Source organism: Bubalus kerabau, chromosome 10 (assembly GCF_029407905.1).
Source record: "Bubalus kerabau isolate K-KA32 ecotype Philippines breed swamp buffalo chromosome 10, PCC_UOA_SB_1v2, whole genome shotgun sequence".
Classification (NCBI taxonomy): domain Eukaryota; kingdom Metazoa; phylum Chordata; class Mammalia; order Artiodactyla; family Bovidae; genus Bubalus; species Bubalus kerabau.
The window spans coordinates 76,006,671-76,030,417 of NC_073633.1; the positions used below are offsets into that span (position 1 = coordinate 76,006,671).

The window sequence follows — 23,747 nt, forward strand, 5'->3', positions numbered from 1 at the left end:
AGAGATTCCTCAGAGGTGTTGGCATCAGTGTTGGGAGGCCGAGTGTCTCTGCTGCTATAGGGTGGGCAGCTCTGCTCCCCTTTGAAGTTATAGAACTAGGAAGAGAGTGTCTATAGAATCTAGAAAAAGGCCTCTCCAGAGCAAAGGATGCTCTTGAATTCTTTGAGCCACACTTACACTGGCATTATTATTAAATCTGCCCCCTGAACAGTCGGTGTTGAGAGGTAGAATGGTGAAAAGACAGTAGTCCATTTAACAGAGGAGATGCTTTCAGCTCCTGTTTTAACCCTCTTTCACATTTGTCATCACTCCTTCAAGTGCAGCTTTTTCACAGATTGGAAAGGAATTGTCTGAAAGAAAGGGCACGGGAGGCAATAGACTGAGCATATGAGTACAGGTGGAGATGAGGTATGGGGCAGGAAAGGCCATGAGGGACAGTTCCAACTCCTGCACAAATCTGTTCAAAGGGCTAATAATGTGCAATCTAGCCTCCCTACCATAGCTCAAGTCTAGACCTGCCCTGCTCCTTCCTACTCAGACCCTTATGAATATTCTTTCTAGAAACAGAACCCTCCCATGATACCCATAGTTGGTTCCAACCAGTATAGGCTAGAGAAAGTCATTGGTAGGACTTGGTGATCAGAGTGGCAACCAAGCCCTGGGTGGTACTCTCTCTCCTTCCCTCCATCTCTGTTCCTCACCTTTCAGCTGCAGTCTCTCCAGAGACCATGAGGTCCTGATGCTGAGAGCATCATCTTTCCTCTTTCCTCCCCTCTTTCTTCCTGTCCTAGCTGAGCTCACTTGATCTTTACTGAAGCACACATACAGACATAACCAAGACTCCTAATCTCAAGAAGAGCTCTTAAAAGAGTTACAAGGCCCCTAGAAATCTCATTAACTTTCCTCATGTATCCAGATATAATGAAGCCATATCCATAGCTAGAAAATCTCCTCAGAGCACCCTGGGAACTTAGAGGCTTGCGATAGATATATGACTTGGTCAAGGAGTCTGAACTGACCTGCTTATTCTTATTTCCCAACATGTCTCAAACCTGAGACTAGAGATAGCTGTGGCCTCAAGGAGAGTGAAGAACTTTCTGGAAAAGAGTTCAATGATATACCCATCTTCCAACAAACACAACATTCTCCACATATGTAAACACTACATTCCCCCCCACCCCCAGTAATGCCCTGGAACCAGACATTTCTGGGACCTTGGTAAAGGATGAACAATACAAGAATAAGAACCAATGTCTTCCATACAAGGTACAGAGTACATAGACCAAAGCCACAAATGGTGGCCAAAGGAAAAAGAGTTCATAAGCAGATAAGAGAATAAGATTCAGAGATGTTTTCAGGAGAGTAAGCATGATGCAAACCTTGTATGTTTTATTGTTGTTCAGTCGCTCAGTCGTATCTGACTCTATGCAACCCCACGGACTACAGCATGCCAGGCTTCCCTGTCCTTCACTGCCTCCTGGAGCTTGCTCAAACTTATGTCCATTGAGTCAGTGATGCCATCCAACCATCTCATCCTCTGTCCTCCCCTTCTCCTCCTGCCTTAAATCTTTCCCAGTATCCGGGTCTTTTCCAATGAGTTGGTGGCTCTTTGTATCAGGTAGCCAAAGTATTCGAGCTTCAGCTTCATCATCAGTCCTTCCAATGAATATTCAGGACGAATTTCCTTTAGGATTGACTGGTTAGATCTCCTTTAAGTCCAAGGGACTCTCAAGAGTTTTCTTCAACACGACAGCTTGAAAGCATCAATTCTTCAGTGCTCAGTCTTCTTTATGGTCCAACTCTCATAGCTATACATGACTACTGGGAAAACCATAGCTTTGACTGTATGGACCTTTGTTGGCAAAGTAATGTCTCTGCTTTTTAATATGCTGTCTAGGTTTGTCATAACTTTTCTTCCAAGGAACATGTGTCTTTTAATTTCATGGCTGCAGTCACAGTCCACAGTGATTTTGGAACCCAAGAAAGTAAAGTCTGTCACTGTTTCCATTGTTTCCTCATCTATTTATCATGAAGTGATGGGACCAGATGCCATGATCTTTGTTTTTTTAATGTTAAGTTTTAAGCCAGCTTTTTACTCTCCTCTTTCACCTTCATCAAGAGGTTCTGTAGTTCCTCTTTGCTTTCTGCCGCAAGGGTGGTGTCATCTGCATATCTGATATTTATTATATATCCTTGGGGGCTCAAACAGTAAAGAATCCACCTGCAGTGAGGGAGACCTAGGTTTGACACCTGGTTGGGAATATCTGCTGGCGGAGGGCATGGCAACCCACTCTAGTATTCTTGCCTGGAGAATCCCCATGGACAGAGAAGCCTAGTAGGCTATATATAGTCCATTGGGTCTCAAAGAGTCGGACACGACTGAGTGACTAAGCACACATATATCTCATGGTATATATCTTACTGATATTTCTCTCAGCAATCTTGATTCTAGCTTGTGCTTCATGCAGCCTGGCATTTTGCATGATATACTCTGCATATAAGTTAAATAAGCAGGGTGACAAAATACAGCCTTGACATACTCCTTTCCCAATTTTGAACCAGTCTGTTTTTCCATGTCTAGTTTTAACTGTTGCTTCTTGACCTGCATACAGGTTTCTCAGGAGGCAGGTAAGGTGGTCTGGTAATGCCATCTCATTAAGAATTTTCCAGTTTGTTGTGATCCACACAAAGGCTTTCTCTTAGTTAATGAAGCAGAAGTAGATATTTTTGCAATTTGATTAAATGGTTTATAGGAAGAGAGGATTATTTCTTTCACATTGGAATGCAAGTTTCTTCAAGACAAGGTCATGTTTTGGTCATTTTATCTCCTCATCACCCCAGTGCTTTGTGTAAGTTTATCCAATAGTTGTTGCCTTTATCCAGAGCCTCAAAATAATTGACACAGATTCCATGTGAAACATTCTAGGCATATCTCCATGCTAGCCCACCATCTGAGCTTATGGGTGGAAGGAAAATAATTTCTGTGTCAGTTCAGTTCAGTCGCTCAGTCGTGTCTGACTCTTTGCAACCCCATGGTCTCTGTCAGGGTGTCTCTAAAATTATGCAGAACTGGCATGGAGAGGATTATCAGAGTGAGAAATTTTGCAGTTAGGCTCTCTGGGGTCTTTTTGAAGAAGGTGTTTATAACACATTTTGCTGACTGCTTCCATAAATTCCAAGAGTGCTGGTAATTTTACATCAAAAAATAAGAAGTGAAAATGAAGCAATTTGGCTGTGAGAACATCCTTGAATTTCTAATGGTTGCTTCTGACTGTAATTTGTCTCTGAATAAATTTTTACCATTTGTATTGTGGTATGAAAAAACACACACCGTAATACTTTAGAAGACAGCAATATCTAAAAACATCTCCAAGTTTAGAGGGCAAGGAAATTCTCTGAAACAGATTTGGCCAGCACTCTTGAGAACACAGGGAGGAAACTTTTCATTCCCTAAGAACACTGACCTCAGCCCTCTTTCTGTCTTTGTAGTGCAGATATTGGATTTGGAGGCATTTGGAGGGTCATTAATTAGAAGCTGGTGCTACTTATATGTAGGGAGACCATGTTTGGATGAAAGTTCCTGAAGTTTTGGATGAGGCCAGCTCTCATACATTGTAGTTTCTCTATTGTTCTTTATTAATTAAAAAAAAAAAAACCTGAAATAATAAGATCAGCAAGAGCAGAGAATTGGAATAATATAATGGGTAACATTTATTGAGTTCTTATAAGGTGCCAAGAACTATTTTATGTGTATTAAGTCATTTAATCCTTACAACATCACTATGTTTAGAGATGAGGAAGCCTAGAAACAGAGAGGTGAAATAAGTGGACCAATGCCAAGGCCACATGACAGCCAGGATTAACTCCCACGTTTAGCCTGATGCAAAAACTGAGCTCCCAACAGAGCCATACCACTTTCCCTTAGTGCCAGACTAACTGAAAAGGTGGGGGAGCCAAGGCCATAGGGCTGATATTTTGTGCTGAGCTCTGGCACCTAGACCCCTGAACAATTAACCCAGTTAGAAAAATTAAAAAAAAAAAAAAAAAGCTGAAACTGAAGAGTGTACCCTGGGATCCAGGGCCAGGCTGACAAAGCCAGTTTGGGGTAGTTTAAGACTTTTCCCTTTCCACGGCCAGATCTGTTTTAGATCGAACCTTCCATCTGGTTCTGATTTGCAAGATGGTGCTCAGTTTTTCAAACAAGCCATACACTGGCATCTCAGAATTCCATTCCAGCTAATGCTACTTCAGTTGTGCCACAATTCCCATGGCCAGGGTATATATTTAGCCCCTCTGTTTTTATTGTTGTTGCTAAAGTGGAGCACAACGTTCATTCTTAATGTTGCGTGTTGTAATATTTTTACATGCAATTTTCTCCTTGAGTTTATTGCTCCCAACAAAGGAGTTTGTGGGTATGATTATTGTATTATGTTTATAATTGAAAACAGCTGACTTCATGGATTTTTACATTTTACCTAGTTTTCCAGCTGGGTCTGACTTTGGCTTGTCATGTGAGGCATGAGGGAGGTGGTTTTGGGGAGAGAGTGGGGGAGGGTGTCAAATCACTGCTTTCATAGCCAACAATGGTAAACTAGCTCCAGAGAGAGAAGGAGAGAGAGATTTTCCCAGTGCAAACCTTTCAGAGCCTAAGAAAGGTTCTGGTGAGCAACTTTTAATATTAGAAAGGAGAGAGAAAAGTGTTAGTGAATATGCAGGTTATGATGCCAGAGCCACCATTTTATGGAGTGCTTGTTACAGGCACCGTGCTAAGTGCTTTAATGCATTATTTCCTTTAATCCTCCCAGCAACTCCATGTTGTAAATGAGACAGCTGAGGGAGAGAGGGTCAGGATGAAATGCAATTGAGGGAGCTGGGATTCAAGCCTAAGATTTTCTGAGGTCAGAGGCCAAGCTTTTAAGCAACCATCCGACTCTTCCTCACCCTGGGCTTTCCTGATTATGTAAGGTTTTTAGCTGGAGAACCTTGCAAAGGTACATTCAGAAGGACACCTCAGTCCTGCTCCATCTCCATGGAAAGATGAGTGCCACCCCTCCTTTAATCTGACAAGATCTCTTATTGTCAACCCATATTTCCCCTACCTGCATCACTTGTAATAGTAGCCTTTCCCTGTAAGCCTACCTCAAAGCCTTGGGGAATTGAGAAGGGCAAGGTGCTCCCATTGATAGGGTTCTTCTACATGGGAAGGATTTACAGATGCTGAAGAAGTGAGCCATAGATGGTCTCCTCTGTGCACTGTTCTTTTTGCTGGATAGTTTTAGCACTGTGAATTTTTGGAGGTCATCTTTTGGTCCAGCTACTTACTCATAAAGTGAATTCTCTGTGAATTATTCAGGATTACAGCAGTTGCTATGTTTGTGTCCCACCCAAATGTTGAAATCCTAATGCCCAATGTGATGGTGTTAGAAGGTAGGACCTTTGGGAGGTAATGAGGTCAAGAGGATAAGGCCTTCATAAGTAGGATTAGTGAACTTATAAAAGAGATCCCACAGAGGGGAGGAATCCTTAGCCCTTTTTGCCATGTGAGAATACAAGAAGTCTGCCACCTGCAAGAGGGCCCTGATCTAGCCATGCTGGCATCCTAATCTTGGACTTCCAGTCCCCAGAACTGTGAGCAGTACATTTCTACTGTTTATAAGCTGCTCAGCGTGTGGTATTTTATTATAGCGGCCCAAATGTACTAAGACAGTAGTAGAGATCTCTAATTTGATGGTCTGTCTTTTCTCAGACACATTCTCTTGCTGTCATTGAGTAGACAAAGGAAGATGTGCCAGAATTTTAATGTCGATTCAGCCTTAAAAAGAAACCATTTTCCTTATCATTTTTTTTTCTGTGTGAGTGATTCCTGAAAGAGGCTAGCTTACTAAGTTGCTTGGCACTTGTAGTCTGCTGTTCTCATCTGTCTCTGCTCTCTTGGTTCTTGAGCTCACGCTTGGCAAGCAGTGTTAGGGTATCTTAGAAGAGGGGCTGAAAACTTAGAAAGTATGTACAATTCATGAGTTTTCCTTTGTTTTTGCTTTGTGCTCTGAAAGTGACATTAAAAAATTGATGAGATTATTCTTGGCTAGAGTCTATCCTATAATTTCATATAATTATTTCATATTCTGTATAACATAACTGATTTTTTTAGGTAAATGTATAGGACTTAATAACTTGCAGTCTTTATTTCTTGTAGTAAGAGACCTGGATGATTTTGATATTCTTTCTTGGCTCTTTCATCATAGATTTGGCCACAGACTTCCCATATTCTCTTGATTTAGAGAGATACTTTCTGTTCCCTCAAAAAGTGTTTATGTCTGCTTCTTCTTTGTAGAAAGGAAACAAAAACATCTTGATTTTTTTTCCTTAGTGGACAAATTATTCTTTAAAATACAGACATTGAGTATGATGCCATTCATCAATGTGTTTCTTCCACAGTGGTGAGAACTTCACTCTGTCTTTAGTGTTGGGGTTCTCTCTCTAGAGGAGATAATTCAGTTCCTTCTAGGTATAGTATGTTTGTATTCAGATGACTTCATGTGGTTTAAGCTATGGACTTAAGATCCAAAGGGCAAGGCTTTCCCCTTCAATGAGGATATACCTTATTATTAGGTTGTTGAAAAAGTAATTGTGGTTTCAGACTGTGAATTTTAAATCATAACTAGGTTCAAACACATCTTTATTAATCAAAATAGGAACTATGGCAATCAACAGATTTTTGCAAATGAGAAATAACTTGGTTTATTCCTGTAGCATAAAAATCCATGCTTGGGATTCGATGAACTCTTGGAAAACATTTTCTGCATCCTGCTGGTTGTGGAAGTGCTTTTCCCACAGAAAGGTATCGAGATGCTTGAAGAAGTGGTCGTTGGTTGGCAGGAGGTCAGGTGAATATGGTGGATGAGGCAAAACTTTGTAGCCCACTTTGTTCGACTTTTGAAGCATTTGTGTGTGACGTGCAGTCAGGTGTTGTCATGGAGAAGAATTGGGCCCTTTCTGTTGACCAATGCTGGCTGCAGGTGTTGTCTTTTTCAGTGTATCTCATTGATTTGCTGAGCATACTTCTCAGATGCAAAGGTTTCAGGAAGTTGTAATGGATCAAACTGGCAGCAGACCACCAAACAGTGACCATGACTTTTTTTGGTGCAAGTTTGGCTTTGGGAAGTGCTTTGGAGCTTCTTCTCAGTCCAACCACTGAGGTGGTTGTTACTGGTTGTCATGTAAAATCCACTTTCGTCTCATGTCACAATCTGATCTAGAAATGGTTCATTGTTGCACAGAATAAGATGACACTTCAAAATGATGATTTTTTTTTCAGTCAGCTCATGAAATACTGACTTATTGAGTTTTCACACCTTTCCAGTTTGCTTCAAATATTGAAAGACAATAGAATGGTTGACACTGAGTTCTTCAGCAACTTCTCATGTAGTTGTAAGAGGATCAGCTTTGATGATGGCTCTCAACTCTCACCGTCAACTTCTGATGGCTGGCCACTACACTTCTCATCTTCAAGGCGCTTGTCTCCTTTGCAAAACTTCTTGAACCACCTCTGCACTGTATGTTCACTAGCAGTTCTTGGGCCAAATGCATTGTTGATGTTGCAAATTGTCTCCACTGCTTTATGACCCATTTTGAACTTGAATAAGAAAATCGCGTGAATTTGCTTTGTGTCTAACATCATTTTCCTAGTCTAAAATAAGTATAAAACAGACAGCAAGTAATAAGTCATTAGCCAAAAAAATAGAGCAAGAACTGCATGTTAAAATTATGTATAATGTAACCACATGTATTAAGAATGTATTCCAATATCAAACGGAAAATTTCAGCAAAGCAAAACCCGCAATTCCTTTTGCACCAACCTAATAACATGTTTCTCACCAAAGTGAAAGGAAGAATTTTATTCACCAGAAAATTTTCCATAAAACTTATTAATTAAAATGAATCAGAAGAATTCCCAGAAGACTTCCACCTCAGGGAGTTGAGGAAGGATCAGGTGATGTGTAGTTCTTCAGCCCAGTGGCCAGGAGTGGGTCAGTCCTGGTGGTAAAACCTGGCTAGAAAGCCAGAGAAAGTGCTCACAGCAAGTGGAGGAAGTGAACAGAGAGAGTAGAGTTGTGAGGCAACCTTGAAAATGAGAGAGAACAGGAAAAAGTTTAGCAGCTAGACTGGGCGTGCAATTGGGGGATGCAGACAAAGGTCTGAATATGATTTCAAAAAGTGTTCTAGTTGGTGCTCTGTATAAAACTCCTGGATGGCCCATTAAAAAAAAAAAAATCTGCAGTCAGTATCTACAGTGCTGTCTGAAGATTAGGAAGTCTAATTTGTGTGTCCTTTGAATATAACTCCTAGCTGAGACTGAGCCATATGAGGCTTTGGGGATCATTTAGGTTAAATTACTTATTACAAAATATAAACAAATTCTTTAGTAAAGTATCTGCATTAATGTCAGCTAACCACAGTACCGTAGCATTTAAAGGTAGTTTTGAGCAAGGTTAAAAGAAACACCCACAACTAGGCATAACCAAGAACTTTTACATCAGTCTCTTATATCACTTCTTTTGCATACTCATTTGAAATCTTGAAGGAAGTTTAGTAGAACAATTTATAGAGCTCTAGGTGGGATTAAAAAACCAAGAAGAAACGCTGAAACAACTAGACATGAGCAATGAGAAGCTGTTTCCAGGGACAGAAGAGGGGAGGGAAGGAACAGTACTTGTGCGATCCACTGAGAGTTCAGGCTGTGGAAAAGGAGCTGCCTGACAAGAGCCATAGTCGGGGAGGGACCCAGCTACTGCCAGAGTGGTAGGGGGTGGTGGGGGGAGCAAGCAGGGGAAAAAACACCCTCATCTCTCTCTTTTCCTACCCCCTGATCTCCTGCCATTACTTTCCATTAGCTGAACACTGCAGGGCACTGGAGCCCAAGGAATCTAAATAATACTATCTGTAAGTGTCAGTTGTCTGGGGAACTTGGTGGCCAGAGAACGGAGAATGGCCTGAGGTGGTACAAAGATGAAGGAGAACCAGCTCCCTCCATATCCCTCTAGTGAATGTTGACTGTTCTTTAAGAGAAGCCACCTGATTTTTGAACCTCTCTTAGCACATCCAGGCTCTATGGCTCTAAGACTTTTATAACTCTACCCATGCTAAGCTTTACATTCCCTAGAGTTTTTTGTTGTGTTTGTTTTTTTTTTTTTCCCTGCAGAAACGGTAGTTTTCAAACATTTTTCCTGTCTCAACACGCATGAAAGACAGAACATAGTCCCGGGATACATCAACACACATTAGCAATGCTGGTGTGCAATTAAAATGTGGTTCTCACTGGAAGAAAGGAGCTTGATGCCCTGAGAAAAGTATAAGAGAAATCTGCAGTGTTGGTGGTACCATTTGAAATAGCCATTCCAAATGATTCTGATAAGCCTCTGCACTCCTCTGAGGATCACTGTACCTTAACCAGGAGTCTGTTGATGACAAGAGTTTTTTTCATTCTGATAGGCAGGGTGGAGTTTTTACCACAAATGTTGGTTTTCTACCAGTGTCAGTAGTAAAAATGCTTGAGAATTAGAGTTCCATAGACTTGGATTTTGAATTTTCTTCTAACTATGTGATCTTAGGGTAGTCAGTTAATGTCTCTGAGATTCAGTATATGAACCTGTAAAGTGGGCTTAACTAGACCTACCTCCCCGGGTTGTTGAGAACTGAAGCACTTTATGAATGGGGAAAATATTAGATAATTATTATTGGGCTTCCCTGGTGGCTCAGAGAGTAAAAAATCCACCTGCAATGAGGGAAACCTGGGTTTGATCCTTGGGTTGGGAAGATCCCCTGGAGGAGGGCATGGCAACCTACTCCAATATTCTTGCCTGGAGAATCCCCATGGACAGAGGAGCCTGGCGGGCTACAGTCCATGGGGTGGCAAAGAGTTGAACATGACTGAGCAACTAAGAACACACACACATTAATTTTATAATTATTATCATGATGTCTTTATAGACATAGGAAAAGTTTGCTTTTTCTTCCTTGCAGCTGCCCTAAAACTGAAAAAAAAAAAAAAAAAAAGAATATTTTAATCGCTTATGGAATCACCCCACTGTGCATCTTTTGTATCAGTTCTTTTCAATCAGAAGAGGGCATAGTCGTCTGGCCATTTTTATAGTCCTTGTTCTATTTTTTCAGTCCTGAACTTAAATGAATGAGTTTTGGATTAATATCAGTCTTTTCTTAATTACAATCACTTCTAGCTTTCTTGGGGCTTCCCAGGTGGTGCAGTGGTAAAGAATCCACCTGCCTATGCAGGAGACACCAGACAAGGGTTCAGTCCCTGGGTAGGGAAGATCCCCTGGAGAAGGAAATGGCAACCTGCTCCAGTATTCTTGCTTGGAAAATTCCATGGATACAGGAGCCTGGTGAGCTAAAATCCATGGGGCTGCAAAGAGTCAGACATGATTGAGCACAGAGCACTAGCTTCCTTTGAGTTTTATAGCCTAACACTTCAAGCACAGACATTGTCCCCCTTAGAAGGTGTAATTTTTTAAATTTCAAACTTCAAAATGTGTTTATGATACTAAATTAAAAGTAAAATGGCCACATCTCCAAGAAGTAACATTATAGGTGAAAATATGCTTATTGTTCACTTTGCCTTAATGTTGTTGCATTGCTTCTATAATTAACAAGGCAAACATCTCTTTAAATCAAACATAGTTTTTTAAAAATGATTTATTGAGTTTTGTTAAAGCATGAAGATACACATGTAAAAGTTTGCAACAATATTAAGGCAAAGTGAACAATAAGCATATATTCACCTATAATGTCAGTTCTTGGAGATATGGCCATTTTACTTTTAATACAGTATCATAAACACATTTTGAAGTTTGAAATGTAAAAAATTACACCTTCGAAGGGGAACAATGTCTGTGTTTGAAGTGTTAGGCTATAAAACTCAAAGGAATCATGTCTGACTCTTTGCAACCCCATGGATTTTAGCTCACCAGGCTTCTGTATCCATGGAATTTTCCAAGCAAGAATACTGGAGCAGGTTGCCATTTCCTTCTCCAGGTGATCTTCCCTACCCAGGGACTGAACCCTTGTCTTGTGTCTCCTGCATAGGCAGGTGGATTCTTTACCACTGCACCATCTGGGAAGCCCCAAGAAAGCTAGAAGTGATTGTAATTAAGAAAAGACTGATATTAATCCAAAACTCATTCATTTAAGTTCAGGACTGAAAAAATAGAACAAGGACTATAAAAATGACCAGAAGACTATGCCCTCTTCTGATTGAAAAGAACTGATACAAAAGATGCACAGTTGTGCATCATTTAACAATTGTGAACATTTTTATCCCATTTTCTCTTACCCTAGAATAAGAGTATTATGCATTGTTACTACAGATTTTTCATAAACAATTTTGATGGCTGGATAACATCCCATCAAGTGGATATGACAGTTAACATTAGACATTTGTGATTTGTTTCTACTGATCTTAATATATGTCAAATTGAATTGAATTATAAGAAGAATTTAAGAAGGAAAGAGGAACTTCTCTCCAGTTTTCAAAACTTATTCTGTTTTACCTGGATCTTTTCCATGTCTCATTAAAATTTAACTAATTTGTTTTATAGCAGCTCTTGGAGACTCTAGCAGTGTGATAGACACATCCCTTTCACTTCTGATCACACAGACAAAGCTGTAGTACCACTCTAGCAGAGGCAGTGAGCCAGAGGTATGTGTTATTTTTGGAGTTTCCCTAGAGAAAGGATGAACTTTCTAAAGTCTGGGCTTAACAGCTGTTTCTGTTACACACTCACAAATGTTGGATATTGGGATTCTGGATGGCTTGTTTTCATTATTCAAGGAAAAAATTCTCTTTCCCAAGATATCTAAAATACTGCAAGTATGAAGTCCAAGAATCATGGGAAGTTAGGAAGTTCAAAGATTATCTATACAGCATTTTTAATATGTGACATATCTGCCATGTTTTTTCCATCCTAAACACATGGCAGACATTACTAATCAATCACTGTTTCCTGAGACAGCTTCAGACTCCTTCCCAGGATAGTACTACTATAGCAATCTATCATAAACAGTCAAGAGAACAAACCATCAAGAGCTCATTGAACCCCCTTATTTCATAGGTAAGGAAACTTGAAACATTTTATATTCTCTGCAGCAAAAAAGAGTGTTTCTGCTTGATTTGTTAAGCATCCACAAAAGATTACATTTTAAAAGGATTCTCAGATGATTTGAAAGTGCATTGAAGTTTGAGAAGAACTGATTTAGAGCACTGGATTGAAGCTGTCACAGGTGAGAACAGATTCAGAGAGAAGCTGTCTGGCAGCCATATGCAGGACCCTAAGGGAATCAGTACCTTGGAGAGGGCATCACTAGTGATGACCTGGTCCTCAATTTCACAGGTCCAGAAGGTTAATTTGTCAATTACATAGAGATGACCAGCCCACAGGAGAGAAGGTCTTGTTAATGAAACCTACAAGCTTTGGCACACAAACCAGAATCCCTGTTTGTGGTATGAACAACATCTGTCAGAGTAATTCCATATAGTTATGCATTGTTTTAGAGATCTTCCTCCTGATGAAGTACCTCCATGCAAATCAGAGGCCTAAATGTCACAGATGATAGCAAAGAGAGGAGGCATTTTTGAAGGATGGTTTCCTTGAATTAGGGTTGTTTCTCCTTTAAGAGAGGCAATGGCACCCCACTCCAGTACTCTTGCCTGGAAAATCCCATGGATGGAGGAGCCTAGTAGGCTGCAGTCCATGGGGTCGCTAAGAGTCGGACACGACTGAGCGACTTCACTTTCACTTTTCACTTTCATGCATTGGAGAAGGAAATGGCACCCCACTCCAGTGTTCTTGCCTGGAGAATCCCAGGGACGGGGGAGCCTGGTGGGCTGCCGTCTATGGGGTTGCACAGAGTCGGACACGACTGAAGTGACTTAGCAGCTCCTTTAAGAGAACTTGATAAATATGAAGACATTTTCACCATTATATCGCCTTTAAAAACTTTACACCAAAGCCATCCTCGCCCCATGCTAGGTAGGTGTTAGTGACTTTTCTATCAACTATATTTCAGCTACCTTTCTGGGGATATTTGCTGACCTCTCCAGTTTCAGGAATAATATACGTATAAGCTATTTCATAGGGGTGTCTGCTTCTACAGCTGTCTAAACTCCATATGCATTTATTCTTACTGGCTTCATTCTCTAAGGAGGCATTTTCCTAAGTCTATAAATTCTAGGAGCTCCTTTTTTTAGCTCCCCAAAATGACTATTTTAGTCAAATCTTGGGTCCCCAGCTGATTTGGGGGCAAACTGCTTAGGCAATAAGTATTTAAGTTACCTTTCTGAAAAGCAATGATGAGAAAGTTGGAAGGATTTATAAAATGGGTCAAAGCCTTAACTATAAATGCTCTTGGAGAGAGCAGAATCAAGATGGTCTTTAAAGCCAAGGCATTATTCTCTGCCAGATGGGAAAAGGCACAGTATTATGGTCATGAAGGGCTCTTGTGGATCTACATGGTTCTGTTAACTTCATCTAAAGCCAGACTCCTTGGTTTGCCAAAAGTAGCTACTATAGACCAAAACGCTAAAGAGCACTTGGGGATACTATAAATTTGCTTGACATGCGTCATTTCCAAACATTTCCTAGTCCTTGGGGGGTGGGGGGAGGCATTCTGCTTCTCCAACAAGTGAGAATGGGAGGACATATTCTTGGAGAGCTGCATCTATTACAGTACGTTGATTTCCATAATCAAAAGACAGCCTTTACTATTTTATATCATTAGACAATAAATCGCTCTTAATGCTTTGCAGATCTTTATCTCTGGATACATTTGGAACATAGTTACATACCTACTCATAACGTGAAGGAATTCATGATATGAGGCCTCTTATTTAGCTTTCAGAAGTCTCAAATCAGATCTGAAACTTAAGAAGGAAACCAATCAATTGGTGATTATAATATGAAAGTGAGTGTTAGTTGCTCAGTCGTGTCTGACACTTTGCCACACCCCATGGACTGCAGCTTGCCAGGCTCATCTGTCTGTGGAATTCTCCAGGCAATAATATAGGAGTGGGTAGCCATTCCCTTCTCCAGGGGATCTTCCTGACCCAGGAATCAAACCTGGGTCTCCTGCATTGCAAGCATATTTTTTGCAGTGATTATTTAATATTCAGTTCAGTTCAGTCGCTCAGTCGTGTCCAACTCTTTGCAACCCCATGAATCACAGCACGCCAGGCCTCCCTGTCCATCACCAACTCCCGGAGTTCACCCAAACTCATGTCCATCGAGTCAGTGATGCCATCCAGCCATCTCATCCTCTGTCGTCCCCTTCTCCTCCTGCCCCCAATCCCTCCCAGCATCAGAGTCTTTTCCAATGAGTCAACTTGTCGCATGAGTGGCCAAAGTACTGGAGTTTCAGCTTTAGCATCATTCCTTCCAAAGAAATCCCAGGGCTGATCTTCAGAATGGACTGGTTGGATGTAATTGCTGAATCAACGCAGAGTTTGCATATCCTAGGAGCCCAATTCCATTAGCAGTGCTTTCTTATTCAACAAGGTAGAGGTGTGGATTATTTAGCTAGTGTTTTAGTACTGTGAACACTGAATTGCAGGGACAGCCCAGAACCAGAAGGGGAGTTTGCTTTTTACCTGGTCACTAGCTGTGGTCACAGGTGAGACTCAAGTGAGACCACACAGTAAGCACTTTGCAAAGGTGGAAGTACTGATTAAATGCAAGAGAATTTGCAGCTAAATGAAATGTTTTCATACCTCCCGTTTCCACTCAGCTGCCTAGGAACCAGTGAATTCCTTTTCTCAGTCTCCTTTAGGAAATAAATATGTTGTCTGAAAACATTGCTCTTGATCACTGTATCCACAGTAGAGGTGTTTCCCCCATTGTACTCCACACATTTGTTTTTTCATCTTTGAGGAACAGTTTTAGAATCTGAAGCTGGACCTGTGCCTTTACTGTCTCCTTCAGTGTATTGATGCTCACTCAGCCTTTTCCTGATAACCTCATCTGTTTGTGTGAAATTCCTATCCAATTTATAGTTAGAACTCAAGGTTAAGTTTCTCCTTAAAGTCCAGTTTCTCCGTTAAGTTCTTCTGAATTCCTAGAGTCCTTTCAGCACTTACTGTCAGGTTTAAGAAGTGTGCCTTTGCTTTTGCTTTCTAATGGTTTCATATGCGTAAGGCTCTTCCATTAAACTGTACATTAGTTAAGAGCAAGAGTTTCTGATCCATCTTCAATGTTCTCTTGTTTCAACTGTGTTTTTGTTACAGTTATAAAAATCATATTTCATGAATAAGACAATGAGACATGTATGAACTCAATATTTGCCAGTGGGGCAGAATAATTGAAATTTGGGTTATTCTCAAAAATCCAGAATGTATCATTTCTGTGTTTATTCTGCCACTTGTACTTCCATTATAGCCATACCTCTGTCTGCCCTGCTAGACTTTGAGCAATTGACATTAATAAAATAATATTTATCTCTGTATTGCCATTGCCCACCATTGTTGCCTACATTGTCATCCATTACTCATTAAAAAATTTTTTTTTATTTATTTTATTTTTGTCTGTGCTAAGTCCTCATTGCTGCACAGGCTTTTCTCTACTTGTGTCGAGTGGGGTGGTGGTTGTGGTGCACAGGTTTTTCATTGCAGTGGCTTCTGTTGTTGCAGAACACTGGCTGTAGGACACATGGGCTTCAGTAGTTGTGGCTCATGGGCTCCAGAGCACAGGCTCAAAAGTTGTGGTGCACAGGCTTAGTTGCTCTGCGACATAATGGGATCTTTCCAGACCAGGGATTCAACTTGTGTCTCTTGCATTGGAAGACAGATTCTTTACCACTGAGCCACAAAGTGAAAGTGAGGTCGTTCAGTCCTGTCCGACTCTTTGCGACCCCATGGACTGTAGCCTACCAGGCTCTTCCCTCCATGGGATTCTCCAGGCAAGAGTACTGGAATGGGTTGCCATTTCCTTCTCTAAGGAAGCCCCATTATTAGTTTTTATTTGGCGCTTCTGTGCCAGACACAGCTTATTCCTCACAAACCTAATTTTTAAGATGTAATGATGTTCACTTATCTCCATTTTGAGAATGAAACCTCACAAGGGCATAACGAGGAGGCACACAAATAACTTTGGAGTAATGAATAAATCGATGATAAAATGAGTGATGAACAAGACATCCACATGGAAATATTCTGCTTATACAATTGGAAAGATAATCTTGGAGACTCAGATCATTTCCTTTGTGGAGGCAGATTAGGGAATGTGAGGATGTGAATGCTCATTGTCATTCTTTAATTACATACACAGTGTGCTTCTTTCTTTGTGGTGTTTTCTTTTGAAATAGCATTTGGTTTGTTCATGTTCAGGGATCCTTCAGTGTTAGAAATGATCAGTTTACCTGTATTAAATTAAGAGGTTTGTGAAGGGACTGTGTGGGAATAAATGGGAGAGGAGAGAAAGGACTAAGTAGAATCAAGTGGTTGTGGAAATATTTATGTTGTTATATATGTTTAAACATACCTTTATCTATGGGATTCTGGATTCATTAGTGAAATATAAATGCCACAACTAACTAAAATTAAATTTTTGGATTAAAATTAAAATTTATTTTAAAGGAAAGCAAGAAAAGGTTTAGAAAAAGTTGATTATTGCATGTCTTTCATGAGTAGAAATTATTTGATAGACTTGAGTATTTCAAAGACATAGAATTTGCAAAAAAAGTTTAGTTTTATAGATATGATTGCCAATTGGTAATTTATTTTTCTGGAGGAAAGTAGATGACATACTCTTAAGATTTTAGAAGGCTTGGGCTATATAATTCTTATTAAAATAGCCTCTGAAATTACTAAATAGAGGGAGAAAGCAAATTTTGCAGCAGTGTAAAACTCTACTACATGTGGTGTACCCTAAGTCTATACAAGCAAAAGTTTGAAAATTCTTACGACCTTGAGACAGCTGGTCAATTGAAATCTCCCATGTATAATGGTACAACCGACATGTCACAATACATCAGTGACTATGCTTAAATCTCCACTGGAGAAAAGTATCAGTTCAATTCAGTTCGGTCTGTCATTTGTGTCTGACTCTTTGCGACTCCCTGGACTGCAGCACGCCAGGTCTCCCTGTCCATCACCAACTCCCAGAGTTTACTCAAACGCATGTCTGTTCAGTTGGTGATGCCATCCAACCATCTTATCCTCTGACGTCCACTTCTCCTCCCACCTTCAATCTTTCCCAACATCAGGGTCTTTTCCAATGAGTCAGTTCTTCGCATCAGGTGGCCAAAGTATTGGAGTTTCAGCTTCAACATCAGTCCTTCTGATGAATGTTCAGGACTGATTTCCTTTAGGATGGACTGGTGGATCTCCTTGCAGTCCAAGGGACTCTCAAGAGTCTTCTCCAACACCACAGTTCAAAAACATCAATTCTTCGGTGCTCAGCTTTCTTTATAGTCTGATTTTCATATCCATACATGACTACTGGAAAAACTATAGCCTGGACTAGGCAGAATTTTTGTTGGCAAAGTAATGTCTCTGCTTTTTAATATGCTGTCTAGGTTGCTCATAACTTTCCTTCCAAGGAGTAAGTGTCTTAATTTCATGGCTGCAGTCACCATCTGCAGTGATTTTGGAGCCCCAAAATATAAAGTCTGCCACTGTTTCCCCATGTATTTGCCATAAAGTGATGGGACTGGATGCCATGATCTGAGTTTTCTGAATGTTGAGCTTTAAACTGACTTTTTCACTCTCCTCTTTCACTTTCATCAAGAGGCTCTTTAGTTCTTTGCTTTCTGCCATAAGGGTGGTGTCATCTGCATATCTGAGGTTATTGATATTTCTCCTGGCAATCTTGATTCCAGCTTGTGCTTCTTCCAGCCCAGCGTTTCTCATGATGTACTCTGCATAGAAGTTAAATAAGCAGGGGGACAATATATAGCCTTGACATACTCCTTTCCCAATTTGGAAACAGTCTGTTGTTCCATGTCCAGTTCTAACTGTTGCTACCTGACCTTCACACAGATTTCTCAAGAGACAGGTCAGGTGGTCTGGTATTCCCATCTCTTTAAAGAATTTTCCACAGTTTATTGTGATCCACACAGTCAAAGGCTTTGGTATAGTAATAAAGCAGAAGTAGATGTTTCTCTGGAACTCTCTTGCTTTTTCGATGATCCAGCAGATGTTGGCCATTTGATCTCTGGTTCCTCTGCCTTTTCTAAATCCAGCTTGAACATCTGGAAGTTCACGGTTCATGTATTGTTGAAGCCTGGCTTGGAGAATTTTGAGCATTACTTTACTAGCATGTGAGATGAGTGCAATTGTGTGGTAGTTTGAGCATTCTTTGGCATTGCCTTTCTTTGGGATTGGAATGAAAACTGACCTTTTCCCGTCCTGTGGCTACTGCTGAGTTTTCCAAACTTGCTGGCATATTGAGCACAGCACTTTCACAGCAGGAGAAAAGTATACAGCAAAGCAAAAGATGTTAGTTTTTGCTTAATGGAATGGGGCTAGTCCTCAGGCATTGGAACACCTAATAACTACTGCATAAAACTGAGGATAGAAAGTTCTGTTGTTTTCTTGAGATGTGCTCTGCTCCAGTCTGCTCAGTTTTGCTTGATATCTTTCAGTTTGGGGGTGTGGATTAATCATCTCAGTCTGGGTTCTATGAAGAGAACCCAGGTTCATGCTTGTTCATCTTCCTCCAAGGTTCAAACTTATTGCTAGGTTTGGGCTTAGTCAGTTCCTCCTTCAGAGTTCTAGTGATGGAGCTGTGAAACTCAGTCCATGGCTAGGGTGGTAAATGGTGAGAACAGATCTTCCTAAGATTCAGCTAGCACTGGCTTTGGACGCATCATGAGCTGCTCAGCTGCTTGATAGATATCGAAATAATTCCAGCTGCTTCTGCTTGGCTGACATTGAAGTTGACTGTGACATGTCAGTCTTCACTGAGTGTTGTGTTCTGAGGAGGATGCATGGTATAAGAAAGTAAAGACTGTATTGATACTGATCTGGAGAAAGTATAGAGAAAGAAAATGGAGGTGAGTGTAAGGTTTAGATACTAAGAAAATAGATAACTTAAAAAAATAATTTATTTTAATTGGAGGATAACTACTTTACACTATTGTGGTGGTTTTTGCCATACATAGACATGAATCAGCCATGAGTGCACATGTGTCCCCCCATCCTGAACCACCATCCCATCTCTCTCCCCACATCACCCCTCTGGGTTGTCCCAGAGCACTGGCTTTGAGTGCCCTGCTTCATGCATCGAACTTGCACTCGTCATCTACTTTACACATGGTAATATGCATGTTTCAATGCTCTTCTCTCAAATCATCCCACCATTTCCTCTCCCACAGTCCAAAAATCTGTTCTTTACATCTGTGTCTCTTTTGCTGCCTTGCATATAGGTTTGTGGTTATCGTCTTTCTAAATTGCATATATATATAGATGACTGTTTTAAGGGCTCAGTTTAAAAGATTCCTTACATTTGGTGGTATAATTGACTGAGATTATAGGGTAACTGAGGATAATCCTTTCTTTGGCTAGAAATTTGTAGCATTAAACTCTGGAAAAGGGCAGGAAAGAGGAACAACGTGTCCAATAGGAAAACACTAGCTCTACTTGAAGAGTATTGTAGGATATCAGTATTCCTAGAATTACATAATGCATTGGTTAGGAGTGAGGTCTCTGGAAACAGACTGATTGGGGTTAATCCTGGCTCTGTCACTTAATAGTCCACTGAACATGGGTAAGTTATTTACTTATTCACCCCTCTGCTGAAGTTTTCTCATCTTTAAGAGAAACTAAATGTGATAGTGGATGCAAATGCTTGTTTAGTCCAATACCCAATATACAGTGATGACTCAGTTAAGTATTTTCCATTCTGTGGCAACCCACTCCATTATTCTTGCCTGGAGAATCCCATGGACAGAGGAGCCTGGCGGGCTACAGGCCATGGGGTTACAAAGAGTTGGACATGACTTAGCAACTAAACCACCACCATTCTGTCCCTATAACTGGTTCATCAGTAGGTTCTGTCAATTCTGCCTCTAAAATTTTTGTTCAGCCACTTCTCTCTGTCCCTGTTGCCATCTACCTTTGGCGGTCATCCCCAACTAGACTTCCTCTTCTTCCTGATGGTCCCTTCAATAGCCACAGTCAGAACTGCCGCTGAAATCCTTTAAGACTTCCTTCCATTTTATGCAGAAGAGAATTCAAGTTCCTTCTAAGGCCATCAAGACCCTAGGTAATCTGGCCCCTGCCTACATCCCTGACGTCATGTCATACCACGGTACTCCAGCTGCACAGGCCTCTTTCTGTTCTAGAACAAGCAACACTTGTTGCTGTCTCAGGTCTTCTGGATTTGCTGCTGTGTCGGCCTGAAATGCTTCATCCTCATCTATTTGCATTGCTGGCTTCAGGTCTCAGCTCAAATGCCACCATCACAGAGAGGCCTTCTCAGACTACCCCAGCTTGTGGAGGATCTCCCTCCCCTATGTGTTATCACTATCACATCTTTCTGTAATTATGTCATAGGATGTATTACAACTTAACCTGCCTTCTCATTTATCTACTCGGTTGTTTTTATTGCTTCCTCCACATTACAGTGATCCTCCACATCACCGCTATATCCTCATTGCCTAGAATTGTTGTTGTTCAGTCACTAAGTCAGGTCTGACTCTTTGGGACCCCATGGACTGCAGCAGGCCAGGCTTCCCTGTCCTTCACTATCTCCCCTGGCATATAAGAGGCATTCCATAAATGTTTGCTGAATGAATGACAATTGTTAGTTGCTGTTATTTCCATAATTACACGTTATCCTTTGCATCATGTCCGAGTCATTCTTCTGTTGGCAATATGATTTGGGAGTGAAACACTTGGCAGAATTTAAATGTGCTCACCTAGAGTCAATCTTTACTTGGATAGGGAGGAGAGGGAAAGGGAAAACAAGTCTCAAGGGAATATTTAAATGCTATGACTGTTTTGAAAACTGTGAAGAGCTGGATATAGGATGAAGGCCCATCCCATCCCCCAAGGGACCACAGTAAAGCACATCAAGTTAGATTTTAGAATGTCTTGAAGGCAAAAAAAGCAGCCTTCATGAAGTAGGCTACTGGCCACTGTGTATAGTTTTTTGTGACTATATTATTATATATGTGTGTAGTTGGTTTGCCTAACAAATCTTCACAGCCAGGAACATGTCTTCTGATCTTCATCCTTAGGAGCACTCTTACTGCAGTAAGAGTGAGTACTCAGAGTCCTCATGGTGAGGATTTGGTAGTTTACCCAAACTGGTGGCACCTTATGATGACCCAGTTGATGGTTATTTCTTTGATTTCTTTCCCGTAAAGTTATAGTCCCCAAGAACCTGTGTATTTCAGCAATGTTTCTTCATGTCCCTCTCTGCTATGTCTGTGAGGTACAACAGTCTATAAATTTTCAGATTGATTTTATTTCAAAATACACTCTATGAAAATTTTGCTGTTGAGTGGCCTTGGTGACAATGACTCTGATTTGTGTGTCTATTCAGAAGCTGGGTCTCTTGGTACAAACATACCTTCACATGTTGGACTGTGTGAACTCTGCCATCCACATTCCTAGAAATTGGAGGAGTCTGCTGCTTTTGGATGGAGAAGGCAATGGCACCCCACTCCAGTACTCTTGCCTGGAAAATCCATGGATGGAGGAGCCTGGTGGGCTGCAGTCCATGGGGTTGCTAAGAGTTGGGCATGACTGAGCGACTTCACTTTCACTTTTCACTTTCATGCATTGGAAAAGGAAATGGCAACCCACTCCAGTGTTCTTGCCTGGAGAATCCCAGGGACGGGGGAGCCTTCTGGGCTGCCATCTATGGGGTCCCACAGAGTTGGACATGACTGAAGCGATTTAGCAGCAGCAGCAGCAGCTGCTTTTGGATTACACAGAAGGCTGGCTTGTCTTGGCTTTCTCCACTTTTTCTTCCTGTAGCCTAATTTTGAGGGAGAATTTTCAAATTTTTCTTTCAGCCTCAAATTTTCACTCTTTCAAGTTTCTCTCTACTCTCCTTTGCCCATATTCGGTATTAGTACCAGAAATCTTAGAAATTTTGATTGGCAGGTTCTTTTGACTTGATACATCAGTTCAGAGAGGGCTTTGTTCTTATATAACTATATTCAAAGTACAGTTACTGCCTTGAGAAAGTAATTGAAATCACAATAGGCACCATGAAAATAAGGACTGGACCAAAATGACAGCAGGGGAAAGCCCCTGGAGTTCAGCTAAGTGACAAGAGAAATTAGTAATAGATGTTTAAAAGGAGAGTAAATCTATCATGCGTGGCCATATCAGTTGTTCTCGATATTCTTTAGGGCCCCACAGTTTTATGGCCATTGCTTCTAAGTATATGTATTCTCAGGGTACTGTTCAAATGACTCAACAACTAGTGTAGCTCAAGCACGGATGGGTCAAGATGGGTCAAAGTGGACGCCTGTTTTAATGCTGCAGCAGAGTACTGGACTAGGTTGACTCCTTCATTATTGGATGGTGGGAGGATCCAGGGAGAGGGCCCAGGGGAGTGGGGGTGCTGGGAATATGGGAGTACAGTGGAAAGCTTGGGGGAGCAGCTACTTACCAAGAAATATGTCAGTATTTCAATATTTTGACAACTGGTATGACTGTGGGCTTCCCTGGTGCCTTAATCAGTAAAGAATCTGCCTGCAGTACAGGAGATCTGGGTTCGATCCCTGGATTGGAAAGATCCCCTGGAGGAGGGCATGGCAACCCACTCCAATATTCTTGCCTGGAGAATCCCCATGGACAGAGGAGCCTGGTGGGCTACAGTCCATGGGGTCACACAGAGTCAGACATGACTGAGTGCTGACTTAGTTAAGCACAGCACATGAGTGCATCAGCTGGACTTCAGTCCTACAAGTTCTTCTATAGTCTTGGAAACTGCATCTGTCAAGTTACAGTTGACCTTCCAGCCAGGACTGGCACTAAGGGCTGTATTTTGTTTATCTCACCACAATACTCTTTGTCCTATTAAGATGGACACAAACTTTTACAAACATTTGAACCAAATAGACTTACTGTTGCAGAAGGAGAAGCTACTGGGAAGGAACGGGTTGGGGAGGGGTGGGAAGCTTTGGCTATCAATCACTCATCCCAGCAGAGATTTCAGCAGAAACTTAATAAGCCAGTCTCCGTAGTGATAGCAGAGCTCTTAGGCACAGTTCAGACTAAATCAGAGTGTAGATGGAGGCCAGCTGCTTTTGATAAATGACTTGACATGGCTGAGTGTTCTACAAAAAGAAACCTTCAGTACTGCAAATGTGCACGGGTGATGTCATGAGTCCTTCAAATGGATGAAGGCTAATGGATCAGAAGTGAGCCTGATGCCAAAAGAATGGCTTCACTGAGAGAAAACTCAGGTTTGAAGTTACACAAGGCATCCTGCAGAATTTCTCTTCCTCAATGCCTTGGTTCAGTGCACTGTGTCAGCTTCAACTAGAAAACACTTAATATTCTTAGGTGTTTTTAGCCTAATGGATTTGATACACAAGTATTTCCTCAATCTAAGCTTTCCAAGGTGGATAATTGCTCTGGAGATTGTTAACATTATGATCAGAGATTAATGAGACTGGCTGGTAAATCCCAAACACTTGTTACCCTTGGCGAACTTTTGTGATCCCTACCAATAACTCATTGTGTATGACTGGATCTGGGTGGAAGATTTGACTTAGTGGGT

The 23,747-nt window shown here is 41.1% G+C and overlaps 1 protein-coding gene across 46 annotated transcripts in view; it reads left to right on the forward strand.

Moving 5' to 3' along the window:
- The window catches only part of LOC129621605 (potassium channel subfamily K member 5-like), a 382,936-nt gene that overhangs the window by 132,567 nt on the left and 226,622 nt on the right, over positions 1-23,747 (forward strand). The window contains exon 1 of one of the 46 annotated variants that reach the window (XM_055538221.1): positions 11,611-11,713. The exons of the other annotated variants lie outside the window; for them this stretch is intronic. The gene's annotated coding sequence lies outside the window, so the exon portion shown is untranslated. Of the gene's footprint in view, positions 1-11,610; positions 11,714-23,747 lie in introns of those variants that run through there. 46 annotated transcript variants of the gene reach the window in all.